The sequence below is a fragment of the Staurois parvus genome, unplaced genomic scaffold, assembly GCF_062004578.1.
Source record: "Staurois parvus isolate SC_StPar_1 unplaced genomic scaffold, SC_StPar_1.0 ptg000303l, whole genome shotgun sequence".
In the NCBI taxonomy this organism is placed as follows: domain Eukaryota; kingdom Metazoa; phylum Chordata; class Amphibia; order Anura; family Ranidae; genus Staurois; species Staurois parvus.
The window spans coordinates 9,547,670-9,573,578 of record NW_028318099.1 but is presented as its reverse complement, the minus strand read 5'-3'; the positions used below and the strand labels follow the sequence as shown (position 1 = coordinate 9,573,578).

At 37.8% G+C, this 25,909-nt stretch overlaps 1 long non-coding RNA gene across 1 annotated transcript; it reads right to left on the bottom strand.

Moving 5' to 3' along the window:
* Window positions 1-17,042: 17,042 nt before the first annotated feature.
* On the bottom strand, window positions 17,043-22,828 carry LOC149457764 (uncharacterized). Its single transcript, XR_016313576.1, has 2 exons — window positions 22,749-22,828; window positions 17,043-18,806 (listed from the first exon to the last, which is right to left on the bottom strand). It is a non-coding gene; the product is annotated as an uncharacterized LOC149457764 (long non-coding RNA).
* Window positions 22,829-25,909: the final 3,081 nt, after the last annotated feature.

The window sequence follows — 25,909 nt, the reverse complement described above, 5'->3', positions numbered from 1 at the left end:
CTCTTCCTAATTTTTTAGACTTTTTTTTTAAACCTAACAATAATTAACTCTTTACTCTCTTGTAAACTTTTACTTTATTGTATATCTTTTGTATGATAATATTGTCAATCTTTATTAATTTTATATAGTTTTATTTCAATGGGTTTTTTTTTATGTGAAAATGTTTTGACTTTTAACTTATCAAAAAAATGTTTCAGATGCCTCCAATATGGAGTTGCCATTCCTAAAGAAATTATATTGCAGGTTTAGTAAATACCTTTGCTATATTAAAACCATTAGCCGCCCGGCCAATGGCCGTTTGGCGGCTTCAGATGTGCTCCTCCATTCCGGGTGCACGCCATTTGGCGTGCTCCCGCACATGCGCCGTTTGCGCTAGTGCAGAGCGGCGCAACAGTGCGATCTGTCGTCGGCCGTGCACCTCGGACACGGCCGATGACAGATCCGAGTACCGGCTCCCGTTGCTGGTACCATGTGACCTGCTGTGACCAATCACAGCAGGTCACATGACAGTTGTATACATGGATGGCTTCATTCATGATGCCATCCATTGTATACTAGTGCCTAGCTGTGAATGGTCACAGCTAATCACATGCACATGTCATGTGATTAGCTGTGACCAAATCACAGCTAAGCACAAAAAAAAAAAAAAGAAAAAAAAAAAAAGCTGAATGAATCGATTTCATTCAGGTAAATGCTTGCTTATAGCAAAGTAAAAAAAAAAAAAAAAAAATACTGATCACTTCCCCAAAGTAGTACAATGTTACTATGGTAACATTGTACTATTTTGGTCATAGTAAAATATGAAAAAAAATCTTAAAAAAAATTAAAAAAATGTAATAAAAAATTAAATATAATAAAAAAAAAATATATATATATTTTTTTCATACTGTCACCAGTCAGTGTCCCTGTTCACCGCCATGCCAGTTATATGATGACGCTGTACTGCACTGGTGACAGTATGTAAAAAAAAAAATAGTGAAAATAATTTTTTTCATTTTTTCATTTTCGGAAAAATTATGACAAAATATACAACTTCAAAAAACTCGCCATGCCTCTTATGAAGTACGTCGGACTGTCTACTCTGCAAAAAGGGGTCATTTGGGGATATCTGTACTATTCTGACATTCTTGGACCTCAAGAAATTAGATTGGCCGTCAGTACTTCAGGATTGATCAATATTCAGATCTATACCATAGTTTGTGAACTCTATAACTTTCCTACAAACTAAATAATACATCCTAATTTGGGTTATTTTCACCAAAGACATGTAGCAGAATACATCTCGGCCTAAATTTATGAAGAACAATTATTTATTTGTAAACTTTTATAACAGAAACAAAGAAAAATGTGTTTTTTTTTCAAAATTTTTGGTCTTTTTTTGTTAATTTAGCAAAAAATAAAAACCCCAGCGGTGATTAAATACCACCAAAAGAAAGCTCTAGTTGTGTGAAGAAAATTATAAAATTTTAGTTTGGGTACAGTGTTGTATGACCGCGCAATTGTCATTCAAAGTGTGAGAGCGCTGAAACCTGAAAACTGGCCTGGGCAGGAAGGTGTAAAATTGCACGGTATTGAACGGTTAACTGCTTCCTGTCCGCCCTATAGCAGAAGTACGTGTAGCAGGATACATTTTGGCCTCAATTTATGACGAAATTAGATTTTTTTAATTTTTCTACTGGACAGGCTTAATAGTAATAAGCAAAAAATATTGTTTATTTTTCTCAAAATTGACGGTCTTTTTTTTTTTTATAGCGCAAAAAATAAAAACGCACAGGTTATCAAATACCACCATAAGAAAGCTCAATTTGTGGGGACATACACTACATTTCATTTGGGTGCAGCATTGCATGACCGCGCAATTGTCAGTTAAAGTAATGCAGCGCCATATCGCAAAAAAAACGGCCTGGTCAGGAGGAAGGGGGGGGGGGGGTAAATCCTCTGGGGGGCAAGTGGTTAAGAAATGTTTAGGATAATAGTGTTTCAAAACACTTTTACACTTTTCTCTGCAACAGTCTACAACAGATAGCTTATAACTGACTAAAATAAAATTCCAGGGAATCAAGACCCAGGAATATTTCTCTGTTTAAGTTTTTTAACTACAGATAGGAAATAGTGTTGCACTGTTAACATAATTGAGAGTATTTTTACTGGAATCCAATCCTACTCTGTTTTATAATTTGACTGTTATAATAGTTGTGATGGTATTTTTGCAAATATCCTATTTTTTTCCCTTCCAAATTACTTTAGTGTTCAAAATATATTTGTTTTTCACTTATAATGCTGTCATCATTCATATTAAATCAATTTTCAAAATGTGTATTTATTTTTTGCTGCCCTTTCCCTTGTATTGTGTTTTGATTCATTCTTATGATGTAGCCTGTGACCTTAGCCTTTTGGCTTTACCTGTACATTATGTCACTTTGAAATTGCACTTATGTGGCATATTTGTACTCAGAATGTAAATGTAAATTTAAATGTATGAAATTCCTAATTACTTAAAAGGAACTAGGGAAATATTATTAGAACATTCACCCTACCAAAGATAAAAAAAAAAGATTTAGACATGTTGAAAATATTAGGAAAGACACTGAAAGCAAACTGTCTTTTGAAAATAGATTATGATTAATAATTGACATTTCTAAATTTACTTTTCAGCCAGCAGGTGGAGCTCTAGGCTGTTTTTCACATGTTAATACAAATAGCCTTTACTTTATAGTAAAATAAATAAATACATTCATTAAACGTATAACATCAGTTAAAAAGTATAAACCAAAAATAAAAATCAAATAAAATTGACTCATAATCATTATATTTCTCTTTAAGGAGAATGGAAAGCATCTTTGATATTCATGACGTCTGATTCTAGCTGTCATTTTAATACCACAGTGTATACTACAGACATTTCCCTTTTTTTCTTTACATTTTGGCAAACTTCTTATCCATAACAGCTGTGCACATATCACACTCTTTATTCCTTATCTTTTTCTGTTTGCAGATTATCTTGAATTTAACTGAAAAGCAAGTCCTGAAAAAATAACTGTGGAAAGGTCACAAGGGGGCAGTCTTAAACAGTTCCACACAAAAGTCCCTGTAGAAGTAGTTGCAATGAAAGGAATTAAACGTCAACAAGCGTAAAAAGATTGCATCAGTTATTCTCAGGTACTGAATAAATTCTGCAAAAGAAGTAAAGGAAACTTTATAAAATAGATAAAAGCATAAATACAGTACATGTTACCTGTAAGAATACGTAGTATGGAAGTTTGTTGTTACTGTAAATATAACTAAAATAAAAAACATATAAAACTACTGGAACAGGACAGTATTACAAAAAGACATTGGAGTTGTTTAGCTGTTAAAGTGGACCTTCACTTAAAGGAGAAGTAAAAAAAGAAGCAAACATACTCACCTCTATAATACACAAAAAACAGGAGCTGCCTCAATGTATGTTATATGACATGAAAAATGTATCTCATGGGGATGTTTTGTTTGCTGGATTGGGCTCTTTGAATATATAGGGGGGCACGGTGATTAGATCTCTAGGGGCACTGTAATGTAAAGGGGCACTATGATATAAAGGGGGATATAATCAATACAGTGCCCCTTTACAGTGCAGTCCCCTTTATATCACTGTGCTCCTTTACATTACAGTGCGGAGGACCGACTCCGTGAATATTCCATCACCAACTGCCCTCTGAACACCCTTGCAACTGCCCCACCCCCACCCCTGGAAAAATTGGTTGCTCAGTCTAAAATGCCCTATTTTTTGTCCCAGTCCAGGCCTGGTCATGACTACTAGGTTGTCTTCAGTGTGTTTATTTGAATATATCATTTATTGGTATTTATTCCAGTTGTATTTTAAACCAGTAATAAATGGCCATGGTCAAAATATTTATCCAACCTATTGTCTTTGTGTTTTATGTTAATACATGGTTTATGCGGGGGTCATGCATGCTGTCCCATTTCTATTCTTATGCTTCTCTTCCCTAAAGGCTGGTACACATGGTCTGAAAATCAATATGCCGACATTCGGCCCGTTTGTACAGTAACCTCGCAGCAGCCGGTCTAACGAAAACCAGCACTTTCGATGATTAATCTCTCATAAATCTGCCAGGAGAAAAATGTAAATCAATGCATCAGCTTATTAATTTATATTAATATTTATAAGGTTTTGAGATATGCAGTGGCATAAAGAGTATATACAAACTGCTGTCAATACTCACAAGAACAATGAGACATAGCTTTCTTATAACAGAACAAAGACACATAAGGTGTATCTGTACTGGTGAAATGGAAAAATGTATATGTTAGCAAACTAAGAGTTCAATGTCTACCTTTTTAAGTCTTTCATAGGCTGTGACTCAAAGACCATGTGAAACAGTTGGATTGTGAACAAGAACTTCATAATGTGCCCATAGTCCATTCACAGCCAAGGAACAAATGTCACTTTGTTGATGCACAAATAATTGGGCAGAAGAAATGTTTTTGCCCAAAAAATGAGGACCAGATTTACCAGATTCAGTCGTTATGTGAAAGTTATCTGTACTGGTTCAAATAAATTGAAGTGGGTATTGGTGTGGTGTGGCTTTTTTCCAACAGGTAGATTGACTTCTGTTCAACTGCAGTGGCCACACATGGATCTGAATTTGTCTGGTCTCTGTTGAATGAGATGAATTTTGATCCATCTATGGCCACCTTAAGTAATCTACTTCCAGTATTTTCTGGGCTTTTTTTTCCATTAACGTAAAGCAAATCTCTGTCCATCTGTTCTTCTTCAGGAGGAAGGAACTTGAGTAGTTAAATATGGTTTTTATAAATCAAAGTGGTATAATGTCAATAGCAATAGCATACAGGAAATCTACAATGTATGATGGAAAATACAATAAGATAACCATCCCAGAATATTATATTCAAAAAACTAATAACCATGTACAACCAAAATATTTACATAAAATATTTCAAAGCATGTACATACCAAAAAATACAAAAAGATATATGCGTGTAGACATGTGCTGTCAACCAATCTGTCACAGCAAAGTGCAAGATTTCTAAATAGGTGAATGAAAAGAACCAAACAAGGACATATAAACAAAGCTAGGAACAAAAAAAAAAATAAAAACAAAGTGCCTGGTGATGCAGAAAATCATGAAACATAATCAGGCAGGGATCGCAAAACAGCAGCTTTTATTGCAATGGAATTGCACAAAGCAGCCCCAATACTGGGGTCCCCCACTGGCGCTCCTGGCTTCTCCTCTTCTTGGTATGCCACCACAGAAAGATGCTTCCTATGGTGCCACACCTGTTTGCCCAATCCCGAGCACTGCTGCCTTTGTATACCCAGACAGCAAGGCTTGGCCTCATCCCCCACTCCCTTATCACAGGATTTGACTGACAGCAACGGGAACCAATGGCTACTGGTGCTCCCAGCAAAGCCTGAGAGAGCAGGGGAGAAGAGGAGAGAGCTGCTGCTCCTGTGCAACATTTGATTGAGATCCGGCTCAGGTAAGTATTAGTGGGGGGGGGGAGATCAATTCAACTTTTTTTTACCTTAATGGAAGGAATGATAAAACCACTTGAGCTCCTGAAGGTTTTACCACTTTCATTACAAGAGCATTTTTTTGCTATTCAGCACTGTACTACTTTACCTGGCAATTGCGTGTTCATGCAATACTGTACGCAAATGAAAGTTTTAGCATTTTTTTCACACAAATAGAGATTTCTTTTGGTATTTGATCACCGCTGGGTTTTTATTTTTTGTGATATAATCGAAAATAACATTTTGAAAAAAAAACCCTATATTTTCAATTTTCTGTATTAAAATATATCCAATAAAATCAAAATTCCTTTTTTTGAAAATGAAGAAGTTAAATTATTTTTTACATGGCAGTACAGCATCATCATATGACTGAATGGGAATATCCTCCTGCGCTTAATATGGATGAGTCCCTATCCTAACAGCTGCTATCACTCTGCCTTAACCAATAGGTAATAAAGTATCAAACACAAAAATAGTGAAGCGCTAAAGTGAATCCCTATATACACACACAGTGCATATAATATTAAACGGAAAACATACCTCATAAATTAAATAAATCCGTGATATAAAATAATAAATACATCCATAAAAAAATTCAATAAAAAATATATAGAAAAAATCTTGCCCTTAATTATTTCTTCAAATCAATCAGTGATACAAAATAGGAAATCCATAATAATGCAAATAAAACAGTGATGCAAAAATAAAATCTGTGTTAATTAATATTCAAAAAAGAATATATATATATAAGTGATGCTTTCTATAATATATGTGACAACCTAAAAAAATATAAATAAAAATTCATAAATTGTGATTCTCGATCGAATATACGTGATTAATATTAATTGTGAAAAACCATACATTGAGCTATTAAATAAATAATCCACTAAATCTTGTGATGTTTAAATAGGAAAAAGTGTCCACAAATGAACAAAAACAGTCCATGCAATAAGGTGAAAACGACACTCAGTGTTCTTCACTTCTAGTGCTCAAAAAAGAAGAAATCCTCCAATGGCAGCAATGCCTGCTCACCTCCCCAACTCGACCCGCAAAGGGCCACAAGGCTATAACTCTCCTCCAGGTAATCCTTTGCTTCCAAGCAGCTCAGTAAGGAATCACAGGACCTCCACTCCACCTCCTCTCAAACGTCATATAGGACACAAACAGAGCTTCCCATAGTGTAATACCGTTTATTTAAGACACTCCATATAACATGCTGTTTCCACTCACATGCGTTTTCTTAATGGAAAATGCAATCCTCCTCATTCCCTGGGTGCATTCACATGTAAATAGGGAAACCAATATGGCCGCTGTGCTCGGACATCCGTCCCCACGTGACCGGAAGTGATGTGTCTCTGGGCTGGGAAAAGCGTTCCGACGCGTTGCGTCACGTGCGTCGTGACTTCATCAGGCTTCACCCCTGATGAAGTCACGACGCACGTGACGCAACGCGTCGGAACGCTTTTCCCAGCCCAGAGACACATCACTTCCGGTCACGTGGGGACGGATGTCCGAGCACAGCGGCCATATTGGTTTCCCTATTTACATGTGAATGCACCCAGGGAATGAGGAGGATTGCATTTTCCATTAAGAAAACGCATGTGAGTGGAAACAGCATGTTATATGGAGTGTCTTAAATAAACGGTATTACACTATGGGAAGCTCTGTTTGTGTCCTATATGACGTTTGAGAGGAGGTGGAGTGGAGGTCCTGTGATTCCTTACTGAGCTGCTTGGAAGCAAAGGATTACCTGGAGGAGAGTTATAGCCTTGTGGCCCTTTGCGGGTCGAGTTGGGGAGGTGAGCAGGCATTGCTGCCATTGGAGGATTTCTTCTTTTTTGAGCACTAGAAGTGAAGAACACTGAGTGTCGTTTTCACCTTATTGCATGGACTGTTTTTGTTCATTTGTGGACACTTTTTCCTATTTAAACATCACAAGATTTAGTGGATTATTTATTTAATAGCTCAATGTATGGTTTTTCACAATTAATATTAACCACGTATATTCGATCGAGAATCACAATTTATGAATTTTTATTTATATTTTTTTAGGTTGTCACATATATTATAGAAAGCATCACTTATATATATATATTCTTTTTTGAATATTAATTAACACAGATTTTATTTTTGCATCACTGTTTTATTTGCATTATTATGGATTTCCTATTTTGTATCACTGATTGATTTGAAGAAATAATTAAGGGCAAGATTTTTTCTATATATTTTTTATTGAATTTTTTTATGGATGTATTTATTATTTTATATCACGGATTTATTTAATTTATGAGGTATGTTTTCCGTTTAATATCATCATATGACTGATGTAGCGGTGATCAGGGACATTGACTGGTGTCAAATAATTTTTTAAGCAATTTTTTAAACATTTTCTTTAAATTTTTAAACTTTTCTTTATTTTGTATTATTTTTTTTACATACTTTTGTCAGAGTAGTTCAGTGTCACCCTAGTAATACTGTACTACTCTTGGGGGGGGGGGTGATCAGGGATTTTTTTTTTCACCTTCTTTGCTGTTACAATGAGGATCCTTGTAACAGCAAAGTTTACAACTGTCATGAATGGGTTACAGCTGTGGTCGCTACTGATCTGCAATACAGCTAATCACATGGTACAAGGTGCTGGGATTGGCCCAGGCACCATGTGATAGCTGTTGGCCAGTCACACCATAGGAAACAGCTGTTATTTATTACTTCATTTATAACAGCTTTGTTGACACTGTGATCATATGGACACTATGACATGGAGGTCATGGGGGGGGGGCTAAGCCAAAACAGACAAAATGACCTACATGCACATGATTTTGCCTACAGTATATGTACTGGTTGGCAAGTGGTTAAGGTAAAAAATGTTTAAGCTTTAGAACCACTTTAACCACTTGACCTGAAGATTTACCCCCTTCCTGATCAGGCCATTTTTTGTGATACAGCACTGCATTACTTTAACTGACAATTGTGTGGTCATGCAACACTAAACTTAAATGAAATTTATGTTAATTTTTTTCCCACAAATAGAGCTTTCTTTTGGTGGTATTTGATTACCACTGCATTTTTTATTTTTCCTACTATGAACAGAAAAAAACATCAATTTTATAAAAAAAAGCAGTATTTTTTCTGCTATAAAACATGTCCAATAAAAAAAGTAAAAAAAAAGTTTCTTCATAAATTTAGGCCAATATGTATTCTTCTACATATTTTTGGTAAAAAGAAATTCCCAATAAGTGTATATTGATGGGTTTGCGCAAACGTTATAGCGTCTACATACTATAGGATATATACTGGAATTTTTGTTTTTATACTAGTAATGGCGGTGATCAGCGACTTATAGCAGGACTGCAATATTGGAGTGGACATTTTGAACCAGTGACACTAATACAGTGATCAGTGCTAAAAATATGCACTAACACTGTGCTAATAACACTGGCTGGGAAGGGGTTACACATCTAGGGCAATGAAAGAGTTTACTGTGTGCCTACCTATGTGTTTTTGTGTACTGTGTTAGGTACTTTTACTAATGGAAGTAATGAATCTTATTCTCTGCTTTGCAGGGACACAAGATCCATCACTTCCCCCCTGTCAGAATGGAGCTCTGCCTTGTTTACATAGGCAGAGCTCCGTTCTATGTCTCTGCCTGTGGACATCCACTGCCCGGCACCCACAGATAGGTTTCTGCTATGAATAATCACAGCCAAAGTGGCCCGCCGGCAGCGTACCTCCTGGGTGGAAGTGCAGAATCACGTTTATATATGTGATTTTGCACAGGAGGACCGCCCTGTAGCAGTATAACTGCTATAGGGCAGCCAGAAAACGATGAGAGAGTGAAAACCAATCAGTGACTGTTGAAAGTTAGCAGGGAATACAGATGCAGAGATCTTACTAATAATGATTAACGGTTGACGTAAATTGCTTTAGGAATAATTTTTTTTTATTTATTATTAAGGTGGTATACGTAACAAAGCCCTATACTTTCATGTTATATTTTATTCACTTTGCACAACATCATTTATTTTGTACTGCCTTATTTAATAAGTTTATAAGTGTTGTGTCCTTTATGGTGTTGGGTTGCAACAGTAAGTATACTGTAGGTCAACAATGTCATTAAGCAGGATCTTTGGGAAACTTGTCTCTTCCTGTCCCTTTACTAATTCAAAATAGCTAAGACAACTGTTAAGTTGCTGATAAACAAAACCTATCATGCAAGTTTGATTCAGTCTATCCAAGGTCATCAGGTAACCAGTGTGCTGGCTGAGAGTGTCTTTCTTTAGCTATAGAAGATTTGAATGTCATACCAACCAAAGGAGGTCTCATTGGGCATACAAGGCTACATCCAAGTAAGGTTAGTTCGAAGACTGCAGATAACATACTAAACTATCCTTGATAATGATAACTCATAATTCATTATCTTGGTTTTGCTGAATTTACTTAACAAATACATATCCAAGTATGGTAATGATGAACGTTTTGTCCCAAATGTAAACAGATATAACCTTGAACTATAACTTTGAACACCATCAAGGTACCTTCTATAAACCCCTAATATCCAGATCACAGGTTAGCAAAGTGATAAAAAAGTGTTTCGTGTGCAATTAATCTGTACCAACTAGATGCAAATGTGCTAAACTATATTAAGTCAAAGGCAAATTCAGATTTGCATCAGTAAAACAAATTGCTACCAATGATTTAACTATTGCTGTGTTTTTGTCTTCAGAAGAGTTTTTCATTTAAATTATATCCAACACTATGAACATTCTGGTATTTTAGTGTATAGTCATTTTTAAAAGCATTTCCATTGTCTACTCATTATTTCTTTATAAATGGGGTCAAATAGGTACGTTCAATCTAGATTGTACAAGTTTGCCTACATTTGAATGTCTTTGCATAATACAAATTTCGGTCAATCCACCATACTCTGTAACTAGAGGTATTTTCTACAGTTTGATGCCATTTGTTACTGAATGTGTTCAAGTTGTTCTTCAAGAAGCAGCAGCATATATTTCTACACAAAGGAGCAGTCTGTGGGGAAACAGGAACCTGATGTGTCTGAAAAGAAGTCAAGTCCTGTAACGTCCCCTGAATCTGCTAGCACACCATACATTTTGGAAAGAGTCACTTCATAGAAAGTAACATTGTATATACAGTGTACCCTTAGCAACAGAAAAAATGGAATCCTTGTTCATCTTTAGCCTTTTTTTGCTTTAATGTCTTGAACTGTTCTTTTTTGCTATGCAAAATAACACCGCATATCTATGGCCTGGCTAAGCTCAGCATACCTACTGTCTTGTTGGGTTTTTTTTTCAATTAATTAGGTCTTGATTTAATTTTGAACGGTTTTTATAAGGGTTTTACAAACATTAATATAGTGACAATGGCTTTTCACATTGTCTGAAATATTATCCTCACCTGAGAACATCTAAAAGTTAATTTGTTACAATAATCAGGCACAGTTAGACAGTAAAATTACACTTGATCTTTAATTTATCAAACATGAACTTCACAATATGATTCTGTCTATAAGTATTAAGACTATCTTAGATAGAGGTATTGGAATAAAAGGGTGGAGAATGTGAAATAATGTATATAAGAATATATATGTGTACATATAAATATTGTCAGGGTCAGAGGGGTAAACATGCTTTTGGCAGTTCAGTAAACTTAAAATCCACTTTATTTATCAGCAAACAGAAAAGTGACAAGCTTTGTCTTCAAAGTCAGCTCAAGCATGACACCTTGAACCCAAAGTTGCAGCAAATCCAAATTTCATCTCTGGAAGCTATGAATGTCACTTTACAGTAGACTTGTGAACATGACAATAATAATATTTCATATTTTAAGTTAAGTTCAGGGTGGTGAGCAGCAAGAGGGAGGTTGATGTTTTTTTGGCAGGATGGAGTTGGGCTTTAATAATTTGTCAAAAGCACCATATTACACTAATGTCAGGGTAAGTTTTATTTCTTTTGTTATTGTTAGGTTTTCTTCTCTGTACACTGCCACATACATACATATTTGAATAACACAGCTGCAAGAGTGACCTTTTCTGCTTTAATGCCATGAACTTTTCTTTTTTGCTATGCAAAATAACACTGCATATGAAAGCGTTATATTTTCCTCAGCTTATTATTTTCAATACTCAGGTAACTGCCTGTGTTTTTTTTGGTATTTGCATTATGAAGCTGTGTTACGTTGCACTACAGTAAAATTAGGCAATAGACGATAAACAGGAACAAAATTAGACTTCATATATACAACATAAAAGAGCAGACAAAACTGTAGAAAACAAAATCACCGACTCATCTCATCTCTGAACTTCAGTTAAGAGCAAAGAAAGATGTTGGAGACCAATATTGTAATCATGATACTCTTTGACAGCATTGCCATGTTTGTTGGAGGTTTCGGCAACATGGTTATTATAATTAACTGTGTGTTACAATGGATCAGAGAAGGACTTGCTCCATTTATTGTAATAGCATCATTTATTGTAATAGCATTCACAATGTGTTTAAATCACAGTTTACGGATATGTTTTCGGGTTTTAAATGGGTTAATGTCTATTTCTGCATACCTTCAGCCAATGCCTGCAGTTTTTCATGGATTATTGATGGCTTTTTTGTGCTACAGTCTTTGGTCATCCTCATGGTTGTCCTTGTACTATCAGATTAAGATAGTGCCCTTTTCATCAACAGTAAACGCCAGGGTGATACATAACTTTCATGTTTTACTACCTTACTTGATGTTGTCATCACTGGTGATCTCAGTGGTTGTTGGTTTTTCTTCGATGATCAATGAAGCTGATAACTTTTCTACAAACTCTTTTAATATTTCCACTTTTTTAAGAAATCAGACAACCAGTCATCTCTCTTTGCAGGTTGTGCTGTATTGCACATTTGTGACACTGTTGATTCTGATAACCTTTACGGCAGTGATGACAATTCTATCCTCTCTTAGAAGACATGTACAAAACATGACTAAGACTGCAGACATGGTCACAAGCAACAGCTTCAAAGCTCACTACACAGCTGCCAAGTCAATCATATCACTTTTAGTTTTTAACGTGTTCTTGTTTCTGTCCCAAGTTGTTGGTTATCTGAGAGGAGATTTGCCTTGGATATCTACCTTGAAAACTATTGCACTCTCTGTGCTATTAACAACGTGTCCATATATATTGACTGCATGCAATAAAAAGCTAAGGACAGAAGTAAAACAATCTTTTGAGCATGTTATGCATATGTTGGGGATCAACAACCTTTTAGCGAAGTGTTCTATTTAGATTTGATATTATTTTATTACCAACCATTTGTAAATACTGTATCTACTTTGTAAATCTGCTAAATGTTGACAAAAAGGCAACCAGAAGATTGGCAATTGACTGACAGCCTTGTGCAATGTTTGATTTTATCTGTTAGTCTGAGCTTATTCCAGTGTATATAGTAAATACCATTGATAATAATTACTTCTATAATAACTATAAAATCTCAGCATATTCTGTCAAATGCACTAAATGTATTAAATGCATATCAAGATTATGCTAATTTGTTCTTCGTTACTATATTCATTTAATTCACAATTACCCAAAGGAATTTTTTTTTCCTTTCCCCTCATAATTTATATGTATTACCTCAACTGAAACCCCCATTGAATGGAAACACATCTATTACAGCCTTGTTGTTTGTTATCATTTCAATAAAACAGTTATGAAATAAAAATTGAGGCTGATATACCATAATCATTAGGCTCACTGAAGTATCCATGTCCTCGAATTACCCAAAGCCCCTAAAACATCCAAGGTACCAAATTTCCATATTCTACCAGCCTGCAATGGACAAGCATTTTTGCAACCCTGAAGAAGGTAGTGCTCATTATCCCTGATACAATTTTGGTTCTATTCCTATTTGTTATGAGAACTATATTTTGTTTTTGGTGCTCCTAACCTACCTACCTCGTTGATTAGCACTAGTTCTAAAATTCATACATACAGTGTATAATACTTATAATATTATTGGCTGAAACAAGATGTCTGCCATTAGATAATCTGAATAACACTTATTATTTGGTTGCTGTATATACTGTATGTACTATATAACATTTAAAGGATATTTAAGCAAGGATAAGTAATTTAACACAACTGAGAATTCTTGATCTATCAATCAAAGTAGGGGAGAGCTACCAGAGTCTGGTAGGAATTTACTCAATTCAGCTACTTTTCACCCAGTTTGACTGACATTGCTTCCCAACTTACATGTGTTAAGGCCCAGTTCTCCCGGCCTACTAGTTATTGCACTCTCAGTATATCCAATCACAAGAGCCTACCACAGTGTTTGCCCTCTGCAGGTCAAGCTGTACTATTGCTTGCAACACACTATGCCTCATTCACCAAAGTGCTCCTTCATTGCCACAGTTTACCACTGTGGTCCAAAGGGGAACTAATCCCTGTAGAAGTGTGTCTTGTTCATTCACCAATCTTTGCCTAATCCTATGTCTCATCTTGTGGGAGTTAAAGTGGTAGTGAATGCTCTCTAACAACTTTAGCACAATGAAATTAGCATGAAAAACCTTAATCATCCCTGATTGTAGATGTCTCCTTACTTGCTAGCTTTTCTTATAATTCGTCCCGTTTTGTCTAATGACATCACCGGTGCATGTGCATATCTAACCTGATTGATGGCACGATCTGTGTGCCATCGCTCCATAGACAGGATGCCGTGTCTCTGACTTCCATTCCCAGCGGCACTGCTATCAAAACCAGCGAGATTACATATAGTTTCTGAGCTTCCTGCTATACCCTATGTGAATGTGTGACGTCACATGGAGTTGTAATCCTCGGCATCAGATGATCAGCTGCAGCAGACTGACAGGCAAAAATAAGCTTTTATAAGTAATTATAACAAATACATATTAAATATAAATGACAGTGTGGAATTAAGTAGGTTGCCATAGGAATGTCGGATCCAGAACGAGGCTTGGATAAGACACTATTGCGCATGCGTGAGATTTCGGCAAGAACTAAATGAAAGTGCAGAAATAATATGCATTGAGGACTCACAAAACAATACCTAAAAGGGCGTAGCCAAACCCCAGGAGAAACAATTTTTATAACTTTACAAAATCAGAAAGTAATATGTGTTTGAAGCTGCACTACAGTGTGTAATGAGTGATAATACCTTTATTTAATGGAATAGATTAAAAGCAGAATAGGATTTGGAGAGTTTACTACCGCTTTAAAGGGGTACAATCCAAATTCAACATCACTTAAAGGAGCAGTTTTCACCCTTTAATAAGGGGCTTCTACATTTGCCCTAAGGAAGATTTGAATGTTTGTGTGGACCATCTAGGGCCCCATCGAGTGCACATATGATAAGACACTGCAGTTTAAAGGAACATTGATCTACTTAAGTGAAGATCTCGTCTTTTCTCACAATTAAACCCAGTCACAAGCCCTGAGAGCCCAAAATGAGCTAGCCTTTCTGTTTGTAGTTTTTCTTTGCTCATTGGGGAGGAAATATCTCAGGATTGGGACTACCATTTACATCCTGAATTGCAGGACATCTAGAACTGATTGAGATTGTGCTGGTTGTTATTAAGAGTGATAACTGTTATTTCAAGCACATATTTCTTTGTTGCCTTACTGTGCTTACTTTTTACCTTAATACAACCAAAATATATATTCACCCTAAACTGTGTGTGAGTCTATTTTATGGTTGCAGCCAGAGGGTTCTTCTGGTCGGAGGGTTAAGGTGGTGTCAGCAGGGGTTGAGCTTTCAGAGCAGGTTCAGGCAAGACAGGGAACCCAAAAATGACTCAGCGTCCCTTGAGGGGATAGTGCTACATGCCTTTAAAATTACTTTAAATGTGGTGACTACATTAGTTTCCTTTTTTCAGTTTTTTATTCCTTTACATTTACCTGGTGATCCAGCCAGTAGCACACTTCCTATCTTAGAGTGTTTCTTCTCTGAATGGGGGAGCAATGGAGACATCTTTGGGCAGCAGCACTTTCAGTCTAAGGAAAAGGTAGTGTTAAGCCTACGAGAAAATTTAGATAGACTTGACTTCAAATTAAAACTGAACTCCGGATAAAACTTTTTTTACATTTAGATGTTTTATAGAACTAAAAAAGAAATCATTACATTTCTGGATAATGACTATCTGACTGCCCACCTGTGTTGGAGGAATCTGCTGCTCATTAATCAGATGTGTAAACAGTCAGTTATTCATTATACAGGTGTTGTAAGATGAAGGAACTGGTGGAGTAGTTTTTGGTTGGAGAATGGAGTGCTGAGTTGAGGATCAAGAGCCCTGCAGGGGGCTCCCGGGGCTGGAGGCTCTGCTGCCAGGCAGAAGCTGAGGAAGGAAGGAAAACAGCAGTTTGATCAGAAGGATCTTCACCGCCCTTCAATCTCAACCAGGTGACACCCTGTATTGCAATGGAGGACCTGTACAGCAGGAGGCCTGAAGAGCAGTCTTTGCCGAGCAGCAGGATTTCAGGGGACAGTGTTACTGCCTCTACTTACCACCCCTAGAGCCAAAAAAGGAAGAAGGCAGCAGGATGTAATATTTAGCTAGCCTAAAAAGGAACAGTGCCACAACTTACCTTAACCTCTCCATTGCTCTGGGTTTCACTCGTAGAAGCCAGATGCTGACTATATTCCTACTAAGGGGACAAAGAGCTCCTGCATACAGTTGGGACTTTGCTATTTTCCACTAAGGTGACATAGAGCTCCTAAAAAAATGTGATATTTTCTACCAATCCATTAAGGACTGACATTATTCTGGAAGGAGTATTGTCTAGGATCCATTTTGCTGCAAGTTGTATATAGAGAAGTTGTCCTCTAAGTCATTGTTAAACTCGTTGTTTGGGCATCCCATAAACCCTTATCTCCTTCCAAGTTTATATTTCCTCAATAAAACATAAAAATAAGCTCAAGCACTGGTTATTGACTGAGGATGCAAGCTGAAAAAATGTGTGTTGCCTGAATGTGCAGACAAAGGGAGACGCAAAATCCATCGGCTCCTGAGAGGGTAGAGCTATATACGAACTTAGAAGTAATATATTTTATCAAAACTCCTCTTTCTTAGAGTTCTTCTTTAGACTCTTTCATAACTTGACCATGCCAGACTGATGTGTATCATCACCTTGACCCTAGGTTCACACCTAAGCGTTTTCTGCAGCGTTTTGCAGAAATGCAGTACAGTCCATTTAACATGATTTCCTATGGGACATGTTCACAACTCTGCGTTTTCACCCAGTACGTGCGATTTTCTTTAATGCAAAATGTTGCGTCTTTGGTTCTATATATTTCAATGGGAAAGCTGCAGAAAAGCATGTATTGAGTTATTGCTGCATTTTTGCCACTTTTTTTATGCGTTTTGCTTTTAAAATCTGCCTAGCAACAAGAAAAATAAAAAAATGAAAAGAAAAAATCGCAAAACGCAATGCAGAAACGCATCAAACGCAACCTGCATAGGTGTGAACCTAGACTGAAAAAAGATAAAAAACAGACAATGCCATTGAATCATTGATATTTATTTGTATTTGTATAATATTAGGAAATGAAAGGTTTTCATTGAGCCTATTAGAAAAAAAAGACAGGGTACAGTTCCTAAACAAGCAATATATTTTCTCTTCAAACTTACACATGGATTAGTAACATGGACATATTTAAGTGTAAGCAAATTAGTTGCATTAGACACTACCTGTAGCATTCTTAAGTAATTCCTTACTAACTAAGGAATATTTTAGGATAACCTCCTAGTTTTCAGGCATGCTCGCTTAAGTAATCACCTCTCACTAGCTATATGTGTACAACAGTAGAAGACTTGAAGGAAGTGTTGAAGCTTTGCCCAATCAGACCAGCCAAGCATTCAGGCAGAGTGAAGGCACTGAACGCTGATGAAGTAGGTGCCTACACTTTATACCTGTTAGCAACTCTTTTTTTTTTTTATTAACGTGACAAAGTCATGTTTTTGTCTAGTTGTCATGCTGGCCATCTGGCTTCAATAGTGGCAATCACCGACACAGAACAATTATGCTGGTAAGAGTCTTTTTTTGTGATCTTGGATTTGTCCATATCTGTCATTTAGAAATAACTGAAACCAGCAGGCCAGTATAATAGACAGTAAATTAGCATTTTCAAAAGGAAGTCCACAATCACAACCCTCTATTTCTCACATAACAGATTTACTGTTAAAGGTAGTCTGTCCTGTTTTTAAAGTGGACTGGCTTGCCCCCAGACCTTGACCTGCAGCAGCATACAGCCAGAACTCCTTGTTTCATGGCTGTTCTGTATCAGAGACTTGTGTAGCACAGAAATGATGAGGATGTAGCTATAGTAGCCTTTAAGCCCAACAGAAAAAATAGAATTTTTCCCATAGAGGACTGAAATTCTACACTTCAGTAACAAGTGGCATTACAGGTGAAACCTGGAAAATAACATTTTCAGTTCTGGTAAGACCCAGGAGTTGCATGACAGTTGGATCTCTATGTGCTTGCAGAAAGGGGTCCATATGGGACTGATTCTCCATTAAAAAAAGTGTTTTTAAATATGATTTCTAAACAGCAAAGCAAGTAGGAATTAATGGTCCAATATATTTATTGATTGAAGATAGGGATGAGCCGATAGTTCAGTCTTTTGCCCATTTGGCTTCTTGTTTGGTGGAAGACGAAAACCATATATAGAAAACCGTATTTCTACCCCAGGAGATGACCATTGCACATAACAGAAAGCCATGACATGCTTAATATTTAAAAAAAAAAAAAGAAGACCTTTAGAAACACTTTATGGTGTCCACCATATTTTCAAGTTTCTTGTTGTGACTGAAAATGAGTCATCTGGATCAAATCTTGAGTTATTCGGCCAGTAATTCATAGAGGAAATGTTATGTAATATTAATACTTGACTGTGTTAAAAGTTATATATTGCCGATTGAGCTTTGTTGTTTGGTTTATTCATCAGTGTGCTTATCATATTATCAAAGTTATCAAAAACAGCTTTTGTCAGAAAAGCAATGATTTCATTGGTGCTAATTTTCTTGTTTAGAACTTTGTTCAGGATTTCATTCCCTAATTTGAGAATCTCCAGTATAGCACTACTTTCAATATTAATGTCACAAAATCTAGACTTTAGCTTTCCATTAATGTCATGCACCACATCTTTAAGATCTTTTGATGGTAGGAGAGGGCTTAAAGCTGCCTCTATTTTGTCATAAAGTGCAAAAAGCTCCGTTTTCTCAGGAGTCAAAGGTTTGCCATTACATATGGCGCAGCTACCTGTAAGAAAAAAAATTAAAATACTGTCAGTTATTTTCAAGATATATTTTTTTAAAGTGTGCATGTGTTCAAGTTTTAAACATTAAAGTGGTTGTATACCTCAAACATGAAATATTAACAAAGCATATCTCTGTATAGTATGTACTTGTCTCAATCCAAAGTACTAAGTGTCATTTCTCTCTACTGCCTCTTTACTCTGTTATCAGTCACATCTAACAAGTTTTTCTGACACCAAGAGAAAAAAGGTGACGGGGGAGGGAGCTCCAGCACACAGCCTATGATTGACAGCCTCAACTCTGTTCCTGTGTGCTGTGTGAAGTGGGGGGGTGTCCCTTCCCTGTAATCAGGGCTCAGAGATTCCCTTACTGAGCTCTGCAGAGTGTAACATCAGCTCCCCACCACCTGTTTTTCAGAGCTGAGAAATCAATGGATGTAGAGAAGAGGGGGCTGCAGATAAACAGGTATAACTTATTTGTTTCATCTCTGTGTATCACCTGAGGCTAGTCACTTCACTGGGTATATGTGAGATTTACAGCTACTCTAAAGGATTTAAATATTCCTAAAAAGCAGTAAAAGGGGTTTAAAACATGCCATCTCCAGTGTTTCCAGTAGCTTGTACTAAGAATGTTTTAATTTACAAAGGTTCTCAAAGATCACAACAAAGGCTCAAATCATGTTTCAATTGGATTTTTAACAGCTTAAAAACATCTGCTAGTTTACAATGGAAAGCTGGCAGCTGCTCTAGATAAAAGCTGTGATTTCAGTGCATCTATTGTAACTTTTGAAGATTAATTATTCTACAATGCTGGCATCTACAGAGGCAAATGAATGGTTGTTTGAAAATACTTTTACTGCTTGTTCAGAACATAGATATGTAATTTCTTAATGACTTGTTTGAGAGAAAAACAATCCCCTCTGGGTGATCAATGTACATTGCAAGGAGTTTAACCACTTCCCATCTGCCCTAGAGCAGTAGTACTGCTACAGGCTGGTAGGGGTGTGCAAAATCATGTATGTATACGTGATTTTGCAGTTCTGGGTAGGGGGTGCAAGCATGCCCTGCCCGCGCCACCATTCGCGACCTTGGCTGTCAATCACCAGGTCCCAGCCGGTGAGTGCTGAGCATCTCCGTTGGGGGGGAGAACCGTTTGTAAACAATACAGTTCTCTCCCCTGTCAGCTCCTGCACACTGCTTTGCGTGGCTGCGCATAGCACAGCCATAGAAAGCAGTGTGCTTACAGTGAAGCACTAACACAGCACACAGTTAACCCTTTGATCGCCCCACATGATCGCCCTTTCTGCCCAGTGCCATTAGTACAGTGTCAGTGCTTTTTATTAGCACTGATCGCTGTATTGTTGTCAGTGTGGATGTCAGTGACACCAGCTGTGTTCCCCCCAGTGTCAGAATGCCCATTGCAGTCCGGGAGTCCCGCTATAAGTCGCTGATCGCTGCCATTACTAGTAAAAATAACAAATTTAAAAAAAATCCCAGTGTATATACCGCCATTTGTAATCACTATAACATTCACGTAAACCAATTAATTTACACATATTGGGATTTTTTTAGCAAATCTAACGAAATTAGATTTTTTACATTTTTTTATTGGACATGTTTATTAGCAAAATTAAAAAAATATTGTTTTTTCTCAAAATTGCCTGTCTTATTTTTTTTAATAGTGCAAAAAATAAAAAATGCACAGGTGATCAAATACACCGAAAGAAAGTTCTATTTGTGGGGAAAAAGGGACGTAAATTTAATTTGAGTGCAGCGTTGCATGACTGCGCAATTGTCAGTTAAATTAACGTTGCGCCGTAATGCACAAAATGGCCTGGTTAGGAAGGGGGGTAGTGGCACAGCACTTGCCTACACTTGGATAATATGCTTAGTGAATTTAAAACAATCCAACAAGATTAAACAATAGGTCAAATATTTAAATGCATCATAGATGAGGGAAAGGAAAAAGTAAGAGTAACACAATGCTTTGGGAAATGGATGGTAGTGAGGAGTGAAGACAGACTTGCCATGTGTTCAGCACATGACCCAGAAGGAACTGAATGCACCTACTTAAAGTGTAACTGCCAGAGGCATTACTAGAACCTTCAAGACACTGGTACAAGAAACCATAAAGAGCCCCCCTGACCCCCAGCCGTGGCCCTTCCCACTAATACCGGAGCCTTACTCCTGTCATGGGGCCCTTTATTAGGGTCCTGCAGCAGGACCCTTACATATGTTCTGCAGTGGACCCTCTGCATGCCTTCTTGGGCCCCTCCACGGTAGTTCCGCCACTGGTAGTTCCGCAACTGGTGTTGTTAGTTTTTTTGCTTGTTATTTTTTTATATTGTTATTTTTTTACCATGCTATTTATTTAATTTTTAAAATTTTATTTTTTAGAAATTATAGGAGCCCTGTTGGGAGACTTTGGTGAAATATCAGGAGCTAAACAGACCTCTGGTGTTTCACCTTTGAGACGTTGAAAGGAGATTGAGGACACAGCCCTCAATCTCTATCTCTGCAGCCTCAGCAGAAAAGAATGAATGAACAGGAATTGCTCTGTGCAGAGTTCCCCATTCATTCTCAAACTGAACATAGTAAGCACAGTTTACTATGCTTCAATTATAAATGAACAAAGTCAGCAATCGTTACTGATCACTGACTCTATTAATTAAGACAAGGAAGGTGCCGGTAAATGAGATATTTACCGGCCCCTTTTCTGCTATCCATCCTGACACATGTTCTGCATCAATTGACGGGAGAGGAGAGGGGGGAGCACTGCAGCACTTTGGGGATGATGGGGTGCCAGGGGATCACACAGGGCCCCAATCACAGCAGGAGGTGGATAGGAGGGGAGGCCGGACAGCATGTAGAGCAAGAGTGCTCAACCTGTGACCCTCCAGCTGTTGTGGAACTACAAGTCCCATAAAGTATTGCAAGCCACTGCCAGTTATAAGCATGACTCCCAAAGGCAGAGGCATGATGGGACTTGTAGTTCCGCAACAGCTGGAGGGCCACAGGTTGAGCATCCATGAAAAAGGAACCAATCCTCCCCATATTCCTCCTGATGCTGCACGCCCCCCCCTGGAGCATGGGGCTAGGTTGAAATTTCAACCCCTGAGACCACTTACTCCTGGTAAGTGCAACATCCTTCACCCCACAATCCCCTCCTAATCTTTTGATCATCTGTCCATGATCCAGGTACATATTACTCACTAGATTGCCTGCTGCTTGTCAAAAGTCCTTCTGGTCAGCCCTGGCATGCCCTTTGCAATCCAATTCATTCTGTTGAGTATGAGATTTGGTGAAGATCATTTAAAATGTTCACCTTTTGTAAAAAATAAATAAATGCACATATTTCAGGTAAAATGTGTCATTTTTTTACACTGCAGTCTGTAAAACATTATCAGACTTCTGCAGACACTCAGTATGGCTGTCCATAAAAAAAGAAGGAATCAATGAGCTAAGAGAGGGCTCATCAGTGCCCTCGCAGTTAATTCAATCACGATCAGTGGATCACGGGTTCAATGTAAGACTTCTAGAAACACTCAGTATAGCTGTCTGCCCATATCTCCTGTGGGGTCAGACAGTTACTGAATCGCAGAGAGTGCTCATCAGTGCCCTTGCCGTTCATTAAGTTGTCGGTTGCAGATGGGACTTGTAATTAATTCCTTCACAGGTACAGAGAGTACAGGGAGAGGATCCCCTGCCATTGTCATGCTCAGCAAGTAAAATAATACAATCTACATCTGTCTAATGGCTGGATGACAGTGTGGAAATTTAAATCTAATGGATTTATTCAATAATGCAGTAATGTTGCATATCAATCTACAAAAACCAATGAGATTTAAACTTTCTTCTGTCATAACAAATGAGAGACCTGATTGGAGGCTATCAGCTATGTCACTTTGTACACTGTAGTGAAACAGGCCAGTGTGTGTCAGTCTTACCTTGTTCCATCCATGTTAGAAGCAGTAGCACAAAGAAAGTAGAACAAAGATGCATGGCTATTTGAGCCTAGTAGCAGCTGAAAGAACAGATCCATGCAGCTCTCTTCTAAAGATCTATTTATTGTGTTGCAACTCTTTGCCATGTGATGTGTCATAGTTGATAAAAATGGTCAATACCCGCAATTAAAGTATTAATTCCTTTCATTGTTTAAATGTCACCATTTAGAGTCATCTAAAAACAGCGCTAGAGACCTCAGCAATAATCCTACAGTATTCGCCACTCTGACCTATAATTTGCCCATGTGACCTTATCAGTTTCTTATGTAAACTTTCCAGTTGTTTGAATTGAAAGTGGTATTAAACCAATAAACAAAAATGTAATACAGGTATATTAGATCTTAAAAATCCCCAAATGTGATGACTACAGCTGAAAGAGCAGACCCATGCAGTTCTCTTCTAAAGATCTAATTACTGGGTTGCAACTCTTTACCATGTGATATGTCTTAGTGTATAGCAATGGTCTATACCCACAATTAAAGTATTAATTCCTTGAGTTGTTTAAATGTCACCATTTAGAGTCATCTGAAAACAGCTTTAGTAACCTTAACAATATTCCTAGGGTATATCTAGGTATCCGCTTCTCTGACTTTTAATGTGGCCATGTGACCTATTAATTTTTCTATGTAAAACTTTCCAGTTATTTGAATTTAAAATGGTAATAATAGAGTTTTAGAGTGTCTCTACTCTGAATGGAGGAGCAATGGAGACACCTTTGGGCAGCAGCACTGTCAATCTAGGGAGAAGGTAGTGTTCTGTCTACTAGCAAATTTAGATTGATCTGACTAACAAATTAAAGCTGAACCAGATGACGCTTTATGTACATTTAGATGTTTTATAGCACTAAATAAGAATTCATTACATTTTTTTGATAATGAATATATAAATGCCTACAAGTGAGGGAAGACTTTGCTGCTCATGAGCCAATAATTTTGTTTCCTCATATGTTAGAATGATTCATTTTTGGAATTAGTTTTGTATATTCATATTTGTTTTGTATATTGTTTCATATTTTTCGGATTCATTCATTATGTCTTTATGTTTTTTTGGCAATTTGCTTGTGACTTCAGTCCAACTTGCTGTCAACTTTGATGCAACTTACTTGTGATTTTGATGTGACTTGCTTGCAGCTTTGATGCATACCTTCAGGTATGGTATGAATTTTAAGGGAAACTCTATGCCCCAAAAAATGGCATGGGCTTCCTTCCAAAGTGCACACTAGACCCTTATCGGAGCATGCAGCCCAGCAGGCCAATAAAGTGGGGAGGGAAGTGAGCGCCACACCCCTCCAGAAGCATTCCAAGCTACATGCCCTCAACATAGGGGGATGGTTTGGGGGGTCAGGCATCCCAAAAGCACCTTGTTCATATGTTAATGAGGAAAATGGCCTCTTCTTTAACAAGGGGGCCCCCAGATACCACCCCCCCATGTGAATAAGTATGGGGTACATACCACCTCTACTCATTCACCAAAAAAACGGGCAAAGTAAATAAAAGCAGAAACAGTTTTTGACAAATCCTTTATGAAAAAAAATAAAAATATATATACGTTTCCCCATTTATATCCAGCATCAATCAGGATGAATGCTGACCCACACAAAAAAAAAATCCCAACTGGTCCCATCACCGATTGAAAGCAGCTTCTCCTCCATTGCTAAGTAAACATGGGGGTGGTTGTCACACAGTGATGTCACATGGCGTCCACACCCCCTCTGATGTAATGGATGGGGACTCCAAGTGATGTCACAGAGGGTGTAGTCACCCAGAGGAGAAGCAGCTGTCATTCAGTGAGTGTCTCTTGACAGAACCTGTCATTTTCAGTGGGCAGTGTTTTTTGTTTTTTTTTTGGTGTGGGTCAGTGTTCATCATGAATGATGTTGGATTTACATTGGGGGGCACGTTTATTTATAGTATATTAAGCAAATAAAATCTATGGAGCTGCCTCCCTACAAATCTAGAATTGAAAGTGTGGAAGAAAGAAAAGATATAGTGGTGAGACCTGTAAACAAATGGGGGGGGGGGGGGGAATTGTCGTCCTGTATAAAGAAATGTATAACAGAGAGGTGATGATATTATTGGAGGACGACAATACCTATGAGAAATTAAGAAATAATTCAACGATGGAATTTAAAAGGAATTTAGATAAGATGGTAAAAAAAGGAATAAAGAAACTGATTCTGGATAACAAAGAAGCAAGATATCCGATACCTGAGTTGGTCAAAATCCCTGTATTGTATATTCTACCTAAAATACATAAAGACAAGGAGAACCCCTCTGGGAGACCTATAATGAATGGCATAGAATTTGTAACAGCATGATTGGGGGAGTATATCGATTGGTTTTTGCAACCAATAGTACAACAGACAAAATCATATGCAGGGCTAGGTTCACACCTGGGCAGTTTGCATTTAATCTGTTTCTGCAGTGCTTTATGAGGTGCACTGTACATGCGGTAGCATGCGGTGATACCTGGACCCTACAGAGGTTGTACAGGCAGTCCAACACCTCCAGGATGGCACATCAATACGTGCCATTGCCAGAAGGTTTGCTGTGTCTCCCAGCACAGTCTCAAGACATGGAGGATATTCCAGGAGACAGGCAGTTACTCTAGGATAGCTGGACAGGGTCTTAGAAGGTCCCTAACCCATCAGCAGAACCGGTATCTGCTCCTTTGTGCAAGGAGGAACAGGATGAGCACTGCCAGAGCCCAATAAAATGACCGCCAGCAGGCCACTGGTGTGAATGTCATTGACCAAACAATCAGAAACAGACTTGAGGGTGGCCTGAGGGTCTGACGTCCTCTAGTGGGCCCTGTTATCTCTGCCCAGCACCTTAGTGCTCAATTGGCATTTGCCATTGAATGCCAGAATTGGCAGGTCGACCATTGGTGCCCTATGCTTCTCACAGATGAGAGCAGGTTCACCCTGAGCACATGTGACAGATGTGAAAGGGTCTGAAGAAGCCGTGGAGAACATTATGCTGCCTGTAATGGTCTGGGGAGGCATATCCATGGAGGGATGCAAAGATCTCTACAGGCTAGACCAGGGGTGGGCAAACTGCGGCTCTGCAAGTCATAGCTGTGTAATGCCTCATAGGAAATGTAGT